The sequence below is a fragment of the Grus americana genome, chromosome 2, assembly GCF_028858705.1.
Source record: "Grus americana isolate bGruAme1 chromosome 2, bGruAme1.mat, whole genome shotgun sequence".
NCBI lineage: Eukaryota > Metazoa > Chordata > Aves > Gruiformes > Gruidae > Grus > Grus americana.
Genome location: NC_072853.1, coordinates 82,878,549 through 82,894,188, shown reverse-complemented (window position 1 = coordinate 82,894,188; position 15,640 = coordinate 82,878,549).

The following is a 15,640-nucleotide window of genomic DNA, read 5'->3' as shown; positions in this document are numbered from 1 at the left end:
CTTTTTCCTTTTGGATGCGTAGGATACATTGGACAACCGCCTTTGAATGACCCATTCCTCATGTCTACTAAATGGGAGAGTTTTCAGTTCCTTGGATTCCTCCATATGAAGCTGTGGTGGTTTAAGCCCAGCTGGCAACTAAGCACCATGCAACCACTCGCTCACTCCCCCGCATTGGGATGGGGGAGAGAATTGGAAAAGTTGAAGTGAGAAAACTCGTGGGTTGAGATAAAGACAGCTTAATAGGTAAAGCAAAAGCCGTGCACACAAGCAAAGCAAACCAAGGAATTCATTCCCCACTTCCCATGGGCAGGCAGGTGTTCAGCCATCCCCAGGAAAGCAGGGCTCCATCACGCGTAACGGTGACTTGGGAAGACAAACGCCATCACTCCTGAAGTCCCCTCTTCCTCCTTCTTCTTCCCCCAGCTTTATATGCTGAGCATGACATCATATGGTACGGCATATCCCTTTGGTCAGTTGGGGCCAGCTGTCCCAGCTGTGTCCCCTCCCAACTCGTTGTGCACCCCCAGTTTCCTCACTGGTGGGGTGGTGTGAGGAGCAGCAAAGGCCTTGGCTCTGTGTGAGCACTGCTCAGCAGTAACGAAAACATCCCTGTGTTAGCAACACTGTTTCCAGCACAAATCCAAAACACAGCCCCATACTAGCTACTGTGAAGAAAATTAATTCTATTCCAGCCAAAACCAGCAAAGAAGCCATGACATATGAAACTCAGTTTCTTGCTGCTACTGTTGACTTGACTCTAGTATGACTAGATCTTCCAGCCTTTATGAATCAACATACGTAAGACATCTAAATACATCAAACAGCATAAAACCATGCTGCCTGTTGGGAGTGCTCCAGTAAGCTCACAGTTCATTTACAAGCTGACTAAACCTAATTAAAGCATATCTCAAGATACAGCATGAGTAAGGATGTGTTGGAAACTAAGCGTAAGCAAACAGGTTCATAAGGAAATCAGTGATAACTGGAATTTTAGGTGGTGACACTGGCTTGCAAAGTCAGGGTAGTAACCATTCCTATGGAGATGAAAAATTTACTGAAAATTCTTGTAGAGCATTTCAGAGTCAAAGTAATGAAAGATTTGAGCAGATGGAGACCCCTTTGCCTTTGGGGTAAAATTAATGTTATCTAAATGCACGTACTTCCCAGAATGCTGCATACCCTAAGAGATCTTAGTCATAGTTAAAAGTTTCCACTTCTTCTGGAAATTTTATTTTGCTCCAACAGCTATCCAAAAGCTCTGTGACTCCAGCATGACAAAGCAAGCTGATATCACGCAAACCATTTTCTGTCCTGCACTGTCATATGACTGGCACTGATGGTGATATAGTTCTCCATATTAAAAATATGAATAGTATCACCAGTAATATCATAATTCTGTAATCTCAACCCCTTAGCACAGAGGTTATCCAGGGTAGCACTTCAATGCAGCTCAAGAGTTTGCAAGGGAATTTAACCTCCATGGATCCCTCCAATTTTTTTCATTGAAAAGAGCATTCATAAATATCTAAGATAAATCAATGAATGAATTAGGTAGTGGGTTTATTATGCCAAAAATATACATATATATGAGAGGTTCATTGGCCCAGAGATCTATTCCCACTGCAGGAGCCCGGACTGCTGCTGCATGGTGTTCAGGCACCCTACCCCCCTGCCCAACAGAGAATGGAGACATACCATGCCTTGCATTCTACCAACCCAGGAGGGGAAAAAAAAAAAAAAAAAAAAAAAAGAAAAAAAAAAGATTTAACAATTATAGACAATAATTTATACGTAAATAATCAGAAATAATCAGGTCACTATAGAATATGCATGTAGCATGAGAACCTCACACCACAGTTGTGTTTCCCTCTGAATTGTTAAATCTCTATGGCTTTTGTAAAGGTTGGATTTTTAAATATTTTTTATTATTATTATTTAATCCTATAACAGAACAGGTGTGTAAGAATAGAATGAACATCAATTCTTGCCCTGCCATTTATTTAAAGTAACCCCACGTCTAGAGTATATTATCGTAGGGGTAAAAAACCACCCATAATGATTATCCTAATCAAGCTACATGTTGCTGAATAATAGAAATATTAGCATATCGCAGAATAATCCTCTGGTCTTTAAAAATTATTTCATCATAGACATAAACTTCTAAGATCCCCTCGTCATGTTCCATCATCAAAGTACATATTTTATAGCTACAAAGCTGAGAGAAACTGCTGAAGTCCTTTGACCTCAGCAAAGCAGCACCACTTTAAACCAGAAAGGAAATGACCCACTTCAAGCTGTGGGTTTAGGTTCCACGATGACTTTGTTTCTCTTATAAACAAGAGTGACTGGATATTTTGTACCTATTTTAGATACTGAGTAACAAGTAGTTCTTGGGTTACATAAAAACTGCCTGGAAAAGAATTACCTGGCAGATGGAGTTGCTTGAGGATTTTAGTGTATTTTATGCATGGGGTAGTGCACAAGTTTACAAGAAACCTGCAAGAGCAAGAAATAGTCTCCTTTAGGCATATCTTGTTGAGCAGCCAACATTTAGAAAAGTTTTCCAGCTTTGAATGGAAATAAAAGTACTTGATCTTAGGTACCATCACCAGCATCTCAGGGTTTAACGATAGCTGACATTCAATGGAGTACTAATTTAATGTTTGCCTCCCTTAAAATGACAAAAGGCCTTGCCAACAAGCTCCGTGCACTCTGTTACCTTTCCAAAGCTCCACAACCAGGACGTCGTAACAGCCGGGGAGACACACAGTTCCACCTGCCAAGAGTGAGACCACCCTACTCCACTGGCTGAGAACCCCCGAACAAGACCACGCTCCTGAAAAAAAATACAGTAATAAAAAAAAAATCTTGTGTTTTCTGCAGCTCAGGAGTAAATCTAAAATTCCAGGATGTGCTGCTTTCTGGGATGAACAGAAGTAACTGTAAAGTTGTAGTTAACTGAGATTCCTTTCTCAAGCTATGCCATAGCAATAAGGCACATAAGTGTGCATTAACTCTGTTACATAAGACGTGCAAAGGGCTTGCTGCCTCTGTCTACATTAGCATGTACTGCAGGCTAATAGGATTTTTCCTACAATGTTCAAAGAAGCAGAATTTTAAAGACATCTTGGTAAACAAAAAATTACAAAGAAACTACTTGGTCATGTCTTAAGTTTTATGTTCCAAAAAAACCTAAACAACACACAACACTATTTGTTTAGCATAAAGCCTTATATGTGATTGTGACATACAAGACAAATAACAGATCAAAACACGTACTGAAGTTCCTTTTTGCTGCGGCAGTATGCTTCTGTCTTTTGCACCAGATAATACATTTCATTCAGGCCCTGTGAGAGTTGGAAGGAGATCTGTTACCAAAATGGAAGGTCAGAATGTGAACTATGGGTGTATTTTCCATGAATTATTGACTGAGATTTGTTCCAGTAATAGGATAAATGCTTTCAGAAAAAGAACGAGCATAGCAAGAGGTTTGAAGTCTTATTCTCCCTCTCTCTGCTAGAAGAAACAGGGGATGAGGGGCACCATTTCTTTGTTTATTTTAAGAAATGAGCCTTTTGTACAGTGCATTATCAGTCTGGTCACTGATCATACCAAAGTAAGAGTGGATAGGAAATGTACTCCTTTACCATTTCAGATTACAAATCAATAATTCCAATACTGTTTTTAATCTATGTACACTAGCACACGTGCTCCGAGCTCAACGACGACTGTCTTTTCTTCTGTATGTATTATCGAGTGCATCTCCTGTTCCAGCTTTATCGTATCCTGGCCGGCCTCTTTGCACCGAAGCCAACAGCGTCAACCAGCGTGCACTGCCAAGTACGCCCAAGGGCTCAACGTGGTGCGTCCACCCACAGCATTCACCATAAACCCAGGGCACCTATTCCTGACAGTCACTTTTGGTATCGGACAACATACATTGTCTTTTTGCTCATCACCTTTCCCACGTTTATGTTTCCTTTTTTGCACAGCCAGTGCCCGAAAAGAGTTAAATAGGATAGTGTATGGGTTTGGGGTTTTGTTGTTCAGATTTGGGTTGGGGTGGTTTGGGGTTTGGGGGTTTTGGGGGGGTTTTTTTGGGGGGGAAAGAGGGGAGTTCAACTCAATACACATTCTGCTCTTGGTTTAAAACAAAAACGTGGGCAAAAAAGTTTAGTGCTCTGGTCAGTTGATAAACGTAATCTCCATGAGCAGACTTTTTCCCATCCAGATTAGAAAGGTGAGAGTACCAAGGCTTGCCTGTTTGTAACCAAATCAACAGGGTGCAATATGTTTTACTTGGGTAGTACCTAAAGATAATTTGCAACCTTACTAATAATTGACAATTACTGATTAATTTCTGTGATGTAGATGCTAAAAGCATTTTCTTGAAGTAGAAGGTTTAGGTCCTAAAGTTTTGGTATTTTGATGGTTTTTTGCATTCTTTGTTATGAAATAGAGCAAATAGTTTGATTATTTTTTTTTTAAGGGAAAAAATTGATTTACCTTTTCCTGACTTGTGTACTAAAATAGTATAAAGTTGGATGCATCTTATCCCATAGTAAAGTAATCATAAAGTAATCATACTAGGGTATGAAGTGAATTAACATTTCAGTACAAACTAATTTAGTTAAAGAACATTTTTAAGTACAAACATTCTTTCATAAAAGAAAATATTTACAAGTTCTAAATATTGACAGATAAATCAAGCTGGATAGATTGTTTGCTAGATTGAATGCTGGATCCATTGACCTTCAAATCTATCATGTTTTGCAACATATATTCAATTGCCTTACAGCGACACACTTTTCTTCATTCTCTGTCAAGCAAATATATGACATACTGTGTGCACTATTGTCAAACAAAATAATGGTTCTTTCCCTGGAGTACAGTATGCAGGTGGGAGGGGAGGCGAGAAGTAAAGGTTATTTTAATTTAGTTCTTAGTTCTCTCTCAGCCAAGTTGCTTAGCTCACCATAAATTCATCACCGCACAGCTCAGCTATTCCTAGTACGCTGCCTTCAAAAAGTTATTATTTATGGATGCAGTCATGGAGTAAGTCAAACGTATGGAACAATTCCATGATAGAGATTCAAAAGGAATATTGTACCTTCTCTACATTTTCTAGTAGTCCTTTCTTAAGCTGATGAAGCAATTAAAGTTAAATGCACCATGATCCCTGTTGCTGCACATCTATGTTCAGAAGATATTGCTTAAATTAATTGCCCCTCTAAACCAGAGAGCTCTGTCACTGCAGCAAAAGCACATAAGGGAACAAGGATAGGTATTGAAGAAGGAAAAGGTGATCAGCATGATGAACAGCAAAAAGTTAATAGCTAAAACAGAACTGGTCTGCTACATCCCATTCAATGGCTCCCTAAAGTACTATTGGATTAAATTTTCTCAGTCAGGGTATCCATCTGAAATTCTAGAGCCATCTAGACAGGATTAAATAGGATAAGAGTGTTCCCCATAACAATAAACATTAAATCCAGTGACTGAATGAGAGACAGAGGGCGATCCTGTTTGTGTGTGTGTGCGTGTGCGCGCGCGCACAGGCGTGTGTTCCCCTGCATGTGATGGCCTCTATAGGCTTGAGTGATTCAACTGCATTTCTGGCACAGCCTTTTATTCTGCATGCACACACTCAAATACATTAAATATTTATCATTGTGGAGCAGAGCGATGCTGCGAGTTTGGAGTGCTGGTAACGATCGTGTCCAAGCAACTCCCTAATAAAGTACAGATGTGGTTTCGAAATGGAACAGAAGTACAGGACACACACATGCGCACGTGCACACACGCATACACACAAAATACGCTGTGGGTTATTTACGCTATGCCTGGTATTGATTATTACCAGATGGGAGGGAAAAGCAATAGCTGACAGATTAACCATATGGATCTGCTTTAATTTACCCTGAGTTATAGGTTTGCAATTCTCCCTCCTCCCTTTTTGGCTCAGAAACCTACGATTTGCTAAGGGGAAAAAAATGTAAACTTACTGTAAGGAGCACATTTCCATCATAAGCCTCCTAATGCTACACTCAGGGATTGAGCTATCTTTCTTTACAGGAATTGCAGTTCCGGCACCACTTCCTAAAGCCACAGCCAGTACCATGAGCAGGAGATTTTGTTACAGACCAATGAACAAAAAGTGTTTCAAAACTGATGAGCCTTGCAGACAATAGATTCTAACTGAAGAAGCTTTGTTTAAGATTCTGCTTTTCAGAAAGCTGTTTCGGCTAGCCTCATATAACATACCAACAAAAAATCCAGAGACAGCAGTTGTCAAGGCATCATTCTATTCTGAAAACTGGGAGCCCTCAGCAGTGCTTTGAGCTTCAAAGCCTTGGCTCTGGAGGCTTTCTAAATAGCTGCTCTTCCTACAAGAGTCAGATATAGCAGGAGCCACAAGCTCTCTCAAAGCAACAAAGGAAAACACAGTCTCCCCACCCAGCTGTGACCTTCTGAGACTTGTGCATTATGCATTAGAAGGCTGGAGTGTAAATGGATACTTCAGAAAGGCTTAAAGAAGAAAAGAAAAAAAAAAAGTCTAATTGACAAAAAAAGCTTTTTGGTCTTTCTGCTAAAAGTGGATTTGAAACAATGTATTTTCTGTACAGTTTAACCTTTAATTTCTATTGTTTTGATTTGCAGCCACCTCCATCCCACTTCCAAGGGCAGAGGGCAAACAACCCTCTATTGTTCATAGGTTTTATTTATATGTATACACCATTACAGTTATCTAACCTTTCTGCTTTTCAAATCCATCACTTATGCCTACTGCGAAACAAGTTGCTGTAGATTTTTCAGTGCTCTCTAAATCCATAAAAGAGCTCTAAAAGGAGTAGCATGGGCATCAAAGAAACAATGTATAGATCTGAGACAGAATGAAAAAGGACGATGCAAACTAGGAAATCAGCACTAGAAAGAAATGTACACCATGTTTCAATGTGCTATTCATATCTTCTGAGGGTTACAGGCAGATTCCAGCCTCTGGCACTAAAAGGCATGAATTCTTCCTTTCAGTTCTTTAGTCAAGAAGAACTATGACAGTCAGAGTTTGCGACTGGTCAGAGTTTTGTCCCTCAATTTTATGACTCTTTTTGTGCAATCTTGGACAACTAGGGGGTTTTGTTCCATTTTCTTACCCCTAAAATGGGAATAAACACTAATTCGTGCACAGCAACTGCTAGGGGAATTAATAAAGCATTTCCAAACTCACAGTTAAAAGCCATGCTCCATCTACTCTAGCTCTGCCTGGACATAATTCTAAAACCACAAAGAAGCTGAGAAGGTTGCACCCAATCTGGTAAACTATTCTCAGTTAAAAATTTAATAGCCTGCTGGAACAAATGGCAAAAGCCCTGCTGATTTTAACACAGTTAGGATTTCACCCCACTAAACAAAATTCCTAATGGAAGTCATGCACTTCAAACATTTGCACACTACAGCCCTGTATTTTCAGTTTCAGAAAGGTATTTTGTAATTCATGCATGACTGCTGCTCTATTAAATAAAACGTCAGCGTTCGGTGAAACCTGTACAAAATACAGTGGTTGGCCTTAAAATCATGCTTTTTGTAAACAAAACTATATTTAAATTCAATGGCCGCTTGAGCAAGAAATTTGTTTTCTATTATCATTGTTGACAAAAGCTAACAGTTTAACATTCTGCAACACGTATAATCAATGTCCAAAGACACACTTTAGAAAACATAAGGCCGTTTGTCGTATTTCCCCTTCCTTGCACAACAAGCACAAAGAGTTCAATTTACTATTATGCTGTCGGTTCACCTACCAAGCATGTGACAAAACCAGTATGGGAATCTATAGCTCTGAAATCCCAGCCCTATACATTAGTAGATAAACCACACCATTTCCTTTTGTGCCCATGCTGCTCCGACGGTAGGTAAGACTGGAAGCCAACTTAGGGAAAACTACAATTTTACCATAAAAGAAGGAAGGTTACAGATGCCTTCCTGAAGGTGAAAAATGAAGAGTAATATGTGAATGCTTCTCTTGACAGTGGAAGCTCTGTCTGAGATGACTTATGTGCCCAGGACTAGTGTTTACACCTCTGTGGAGAAACAGGATGACATCCTGGTGGTAGAGCCTTAGCCATTTGCTCAGAGTGACACTACTGTTCATTACTGGAGGGTGTTGATCCTTATTTCTACAAGGTCCCCCTGGAGCCATGCTGACAGAAGCTTCGAAAGAGGCAGAGCTGTACTGAGGCCCTTCAGTTTCAGCCTAAGGATAATGCATTCGTGGGTTACCTCTGGACTTGCAGAGTGGAACAGTTAGTAGCATGCAAGGAGAGGTTATTTAGATTCAGTCAGTGTTGCGATGCAGAGAAGGAAAAACAGACTCAGGTTAGTACATAAATTACATGCAAAAGGACACGGCAGGAACCAGGGTTAAAATCTTTAAACTTCAGCCATAAAGTATAGGCACATGTCAAATTGTAGAATCACAGAATGGTTTGGGTTGGAAGGGACCTCAAAGATCATCTAGTTCCAACCCCCTGCCATGGGCAGGGACACCCTCCACTACACCAGGCTGCCCAAAGCCTCATCCAACCTGGCCTTGAACACTTCCAGGGATGGGGCATCCACAACCTCTCTGGGCAACCTGTCCCAGTGCCTCACCACTCTCACAGTGAAGAATTTCTTTCTAACATCTAATCTAAATCGACCCTCCTTCAGTTTAAAGCCATCACCCCTTGTCCTGTCACTACACTCCCTGATAAACAGTCCCTCTCCAGCTTGCCTGTAGGCCCCTTCAGGTACTGGAAGGCTGATGACTTTCCCTAACAAAAACCAGAAAATCTGCTTTCTTTGGGAATCAGCTTGGAGAGCAAACTCAGTACAGAGCATGTCAGGGTAGAATTCTTTCAGCTCTATGGATGTGCAAATTCAAACATTCACCCTGAAAAGTCACATTCAGAAATGCTAGGTTTCACACAGCTTTCACCAAACCAGAAAATGCAAGCGACCCTCGATAGACAGCTTTGTTCCTAAGTTTCCCCTCTGCATTTTAACTCAAAGTTTCAGGCATCCCTAGCCAATGTTAGGAAATAATCAGAATATCTGAGTGGGATTTAAATGGCAATGTAGATGCAAGTCCTTCCATATACAGTACAGGCAGAGGCCCCGTAATTTGCCTACTTGAGATGATATATATATGCGATGTACTACACAAACGTTCAGGTTACAACTGTGTTGACAGAGCCTCTGAGTGCAGCTTGAACGTGTTCAGTAGCTCTGCTGGGTTTCTTGACTTAGCTCCATCTTTATCAAGAAAAAGTAATACCACTTCTGACATCAAGTAAACATGCCACTTACATGACCATATGCCAGTATATTACGCAAGCTCGTGGATGCCTCCATACATAAAACTACGTAAGAAATTTTAGCTGAATTAGTTATACTGATTAAATCCAAAGGTGTGCATCTGATTTGTAAAAATCATTCTTAAGCTGCCTAAAGTCCTGGCTTGGTGGTCTAATGCTCCTGTGACAACGGATTAAAATTAGATGAGCCAGGTATCCCTCTGCACCTTCCTGACAGATGCTACTAGGCAGTGAAATACACCTAAATCTAAACTGTGGGCAACAACCCCTTCAACTGTCTAGTTTTAATCCATTGCCACAAATCTGCTGGATACCATAGAAGCAGTTATATTGTCCAAAAGTGCTTTTGTCAGTATAGCTTATTTCACACATTGAACCACTGTAAACTATGCTAGCCCTAGCACTTTTTTTGCTAGTATAACTGTGATTCCATTAGTAGGGTTTTATCAGGAAAGTTATCCGGTAAAGCTATCCGTAAAGCCAGGTCTTTCATTAGGAATGAAACTGCTAACAAGTCTGACATTTAAATTACCATTACTAGCCAAGTGAGTTATCTTGCTGAAATGAATGGACCATTCGGACTTCTCAGAACTACTGCTACAATCCCTTTGTCCCCCATGATTCAAGTTTCTGAGGTTTTATTTGCAAGCAGGACGCATAAAACCACCACTCTTTTTCAAAATTCAGAGGACCAAGCTATTGCTCCAAAATGGTGCCTGATATGATCTGCTACCACTTCCAGACCTACTCCAGGCACTTGCCTGCAATAGCCTGGAAAATTCCTTAGGTTACCTGGAAAGTTCCCAAGCTCCTGCTCAGCGCAAGAAAATATACTAAGAGAAAGAACAATCTCCTGGTTAATGTTCAGGTTCTCCTGCATGACTTTGGGCAAATATTTTTATTTTCCTTGCTGCAGCTTTCCCAGGGGTGAAAGGGAATAGTCCTCTTCCTCTTACCGGCCTGCTGTGATGGAGCTCGCAGCTCACTGTGTGAGTAGGGAGAATCAAAAGCAGTCCCCCTCTCTCAAGTGCTTTGAGAAAAAAATAAAAAAATAATGTTAATCAAGAGACTGCTAACAAAAAGATTGTAAAATACATCAATTGTGTTCTTTCTGGATGCTGTTGTACTGGTTTCAATCTTTTTGGCTGAAAGCTGCAGAAGTCCTGCCACAGCAGTCATAGGAACTCGGGGCTGAGGCTACGGCTACATGATCAAAGAGGCCGTGCCGCAGGTATACCCTTGGACCAGCAGAAGGGTGCCATGGCAGCTCCTGAGAGAGCAGCAAACCGTGAATTTGAAAGCCTGCGAAAGAAGCAAGCTGCATGCTGAAAAGAAAACATTTGATCATGCAAGGAACGTATCCCTGACTCATCCACGGGTGCTTTGGGACAGCTCCAAGCTGTACTCGAGCCATGTGATGGCTCTGCTGCTCGTCAAAAATCAGGACGGCTCTATTTGCCTTGGGTTAACTGGTTCACATGTCCCTTGCATACACATGATCTCTTGCAGCTGTTTACTAGGATGCCCATTTTGTAGCGGGGAAGCAAAAATATTACATAAAGCAAAAAGCCACAGGTTTGGGGATTTGAGATGTGGTTGGTTTTTGGTTTTTTAAACCACAAGCTTCCCAGGTAATCAAAGCCTTAGTTTCTTCAGACTTACTTGTTGATGTGATAGACTGCGGATTACAGCAGAGAGGCATTTCCAGGTTCTGAAAAGGCCTTCAAAAATCAGAGATTAGTAAATAAATGTAGACAGCAGGAGGGAGAGCTTAATTTCCCACACAAAATGGAAAAAAAAGAAAAAAAAAAAAAAAAAAAAAGGCACAGGAAGAGACCTGACCTTCCTTTTCCATGGACACTAAACCAGCAAAGAATTATAGTCTCACCTCACTTGCTTCATGCAAACAAAGAGTAATGCCCGTGAATGCAGGTACCCTGCCCCAAATTCTTCTCTGCTTCTTTCATCAGCCACAACGTGCTCACCCAGGGTCTGAGTAATGCTGCGTAATTGATGGCAGTTTGCACTCTGGAGCATCCCGGCCTGGTAACAGCATTCACAGCAGCTGGGAAGAAAGAGATTCTTGTTAAATAAATAGGACCAGAATTAGAGGGCAAGGATTTTAACCAAAGCTAGATATTTCTAACGCATATTTCTGACAGCCCATTCACTTGCACTAGATGCTTCAGGATATACAAAAATGTACATATATTTAAGACAGCTGGATCTCTGTGCCATCAAGTGTTTCTGAGGCTGCATTTTTACAGTTTGAAAGTGACTATGCTAACTTTGTGGCATGTATTTCAAAAATGTTTTCTAGAACAAACAAACAAACTCAAGAAAAAACACTATTTTCATTGCTGCCTTTTGTTTTACAGGACAATGCAAGGATTCTTGAAGGTTACAGAAAAAGGTGGCAGGAGCATTTTCTCAGGGAGATTCACATAAATTGAATTTTTGAGAGTTGTGAGAGCTGGAGACAGTAGAAACATCCACAAGAAGGCCAGTCATAAGGCAGAGCAAGGCAGAAATGCAGCAAACAGGTCAGGCTTGCTACAAGGTCTCAAGGAAAAATGAAGAACACTATTAAGCTTTATCTTTTGGGTTCAATGTAGCTGCCACAGATTAGCTATTTGCTGGGTTTCACCCACATGTGACCAAACCACGTTTAGCAGTTTCACTTTGAGATGGCTTTTAGTCAAATTTAGAGTCAAATATAGTGACATTCTCAGATGATTCAAGAGCTTTTTACTCAGGTCCTGCTCTGATAGTGAAGAACTGGGCTAAAACAGTGCAATCTCACAGGTACCAAATCAAAGAAAATAAAAACTCATGTGCCTGCCTGCCTTCCTTCCTTCCTTCCTTCCTTCCTTCCTTCCTTCCTTCCTTCCTTCTTTCCTTCTTTCCTTCTTTCCTTCTTTCCTTCTTTCCTTCTTTCCTTCTCTTTTTTCTTTCAAACCTGCTCTGCTGGCTTTGTTCAATGCACAGATCAGGCAGATTTAAGAATTTTACAGAAATGGCTCTTGGCTCTTGGTGCAAAACCAATGTATTTGTATTTATCTCTGTGGGCACGGTTCTGCACTCCCTGCAGCCTATTGCACTCCAGCGACGCTGCTTTCAGAGGTCTCTGTACGGCACATCTGGCCCTTACAGAGTTGGTCAGCAATAACTGTTTTGGTCACAGAGGTTTTCAAACACATGGGAGAAAAATGCCGTAGTACATTTGACTATTTATATCACAGGGCTAACCTGAAAGATGCACCCATCCGGGTAACTCTGATAATCGGGCCAGCTTTAATCTCCTTCTCTTCTTTCTCCAGCTATGCTTTCTTCTCGCTGAACCGAGGCCCTGACTATGCCCCAGGTGAGTGGGCGGGGGGAGATACGGAAAAAGTGTTGGCCAAAGGATCAGCCAAAGACAATTGTTCGGTAGTGCAATTGGTTCCTAATGAATAGATCTGCTGGAACAGGCAAAGTCCCAAAGAACAAGTTACTCCTCCAGATTCAGCCATTTCACTGAGACCTTGTAGTTTGCCCACATTTTAAAGAAACCCCGGAATAAACCAGCATGGGTGGCTGAACCATCTGCTGTTGAGCCTAGGGGCAGTTTTGAGCAATTGAAACTATGAGTTCTCATTCAGCAAATGTTTACACCCCTATCCCTCCTGTCCAGAAAAAAAATTTCAGAGACAGCTTCAAAGTACGTAGATCAGAGGCTGCAAGCAGGAAAGTAGCCACACCACAAATCTCAAACGGTACTAAGTAGCTCAAACATTTACTTAGATTCTCAGGTGGGATTCATAACCTGTGTTGAGCATCATGAATACACTGAAAGCAGCACTTTAGTTAGCTAGCTTTAAAGCTATCTTGGAAAGGCCTTTGTTAACCACAATGACTACAATATTGGCACGTCCTTAGGTTGCGAGATCTTCAGGAAAGAAAATATACATTTGACAATACACTGAGTAACTCGGAGTATCTGCACTGCCAAGGACAATGGCACTCTAATCTCCAGCTGGGATTTTACTGACAAACATGAAGTTGGAAGTAAGAATTACTAAAAATAGGGTGTCAAATACTGTGTCAAAAAGATGATTTTTGAGTATGCCCAGCCAAAAAAAAAGGTTACTTGGTTTTGACCAACTTTTACTTCCAGTCATTTCAGAATTAAAGCAAACAGTTCTCAAGAAATGTAAAAGCATACATTTCAAACAAACCCTTCACAAACTAAAACTGAAAGCTATATGCTGTACTTAGTTTGCCATTTTTATTCTTATTGCTTCTTCCTTTTATTTTTTTTAACTTTTGCTCTTGAAGTAACTTTCCATTCTCACACATTCTCTGCCCATCATTCACCACCTACCTTCCTATAATAATAAAGAGGCGAATTATGTCTAATTTGCTGAAATCACTGCATTCATTTATTTCCATGAGCCAGCAATGTGCCCTCGTGGCCAAGAAGACCAGTGGTGTCCTGGGGTGCATTAAGAAGAGCATGGCCAGCAGGTCAAGGGAGGTTATCCTCCCCCTCTACTCTGCCCTGGTGAGGCCACATCTGGAGTTCTGGGCTCAGTTCTGGGCTCCGCAGTTCAAGACAGACAGGGAGCTACTGGAGAGAGTCCAGAGGAGAGCTACGAGGATGATGAGGGGACTGGAGCATCCCTCGTATGAGGAAAGGCTGAGAGAGCTGGGTCTGTTTAGCCTGGAGAAGAGAAGACTGAGAGAGGATCTCATCAACGCTTATAAATACCTAAAGGGCAGGTGTCAAGAGGATGGGACCAGGCTCTTTTCAGTGGTGCCCAGTGACAGGACAAGGGGCAATGGGCACAAACTGGGACACAGGAAGTTCCATCTCAAAATAAGGAAAAAGTTCTTTACTCTGAGGGTGACCGAGCACTGGAAGAGGTTGCCCAGAGAGGTTGTGGAGTCTCCTTCTCTGAAGATACTCAAAACCTGCCTGGATGTGATCCTGTGCGACCTCTTGTAGGTGATCCTGCTTTAGCAGGGGGGTTGGACCAGATGATCTCCAGAGGTCCCTTCCAATCCCTACCATTCTGTCATTCTGTGATTTTATGATTTCCAGTACAGAGTATAAAAATTGAAATGAAAAGGAAAAGAAAGGTTATTCCCTACTTTTTTTTTAATTAAAGGAATGTATTTCTATTTTGTTTTTTTCTTCCTCTAGTCACATATAACTTTGTTGCCATAGACTCTGGGATTGTGACAGCACTTTTAAAACCATCTTCTAAATAAGTTAAAATAATACCATACCGCATACTGAAATGAGGCAATGAATCAATTCTTCCATAGGTATAAGTCTGCAAAATTCCTTTCAGGTCAACTGTCTTACACTGATCTGCTGAGAAAGTGTAAGGGGGGAGGGTTTCATCCCCTTTTGCATCGTTCTTCCCCTCTCACGCTACACTCTTATCCTCTTATCATCTCTTTTTGACCTGTAAGACTTAAAGTCAGAAATATTTTCAGGAAGTTTTCATAATGCTTATGACACTTCAAATGGGTTAGAGGGGGCAGAGAGAGAGAGATTAACTAAGTAACTATATTTGCATGCGTTAGCTCAAAAAGCAATTAACTGCTGTAACAGGAGACCTAACAGATTGGTGCCTAGCAAAAGTATATATGACTAATGCTGTGTGACTGTATCAAGAAGAGCAGTTTGCCCACTAGAGAAGCTAACACATTACTATATAAGAAGTAATTCACTTTGAACTCACATTTTTAAGCTTGCAGCTGCTCTCAGCATTTTTTGAGTTTTCTGCTTCCTTTTTTCCATAACTATTTTTGACAACTCCATCCCTCCTACTCAGTGCAAAGCAACGCAGTGGAAAAAGCATTGCACTTATACCATGAAAATGGGTAGTTGTATATTTTCTTGTGTGTCTAACTCTTCTCCCCTTCCTCCTCCTCAGGAAGCGCCAGACCCGAGATATAACACAGGGCAAAAGCAGAATATCCACTCTTCTAGAAAAGAACAGAAGTCCTCTCCACGCCAGTGACAGCAGTGTCTGGCTTGATGTTAAAGCATTTCTCACCTCCTACCCACCCCCCACCCTCAGTTTCTCCCCGGTGTAAAAAAACTATCCCAGACGGATCCATTTGACAGTTTCTCCTTAGCGGTTACTTCAGACTGTACGATTGGCTAAAAGCAGTGTTGCTTTACAAGTGGCCCAACATAGGCCATGTCCACGCCTAGTTTACAACAGCACCCATTTCAGTGTGATTGCTTCTAGCTGCAGTGGTATCTGATCTTGTGGCGACACTGA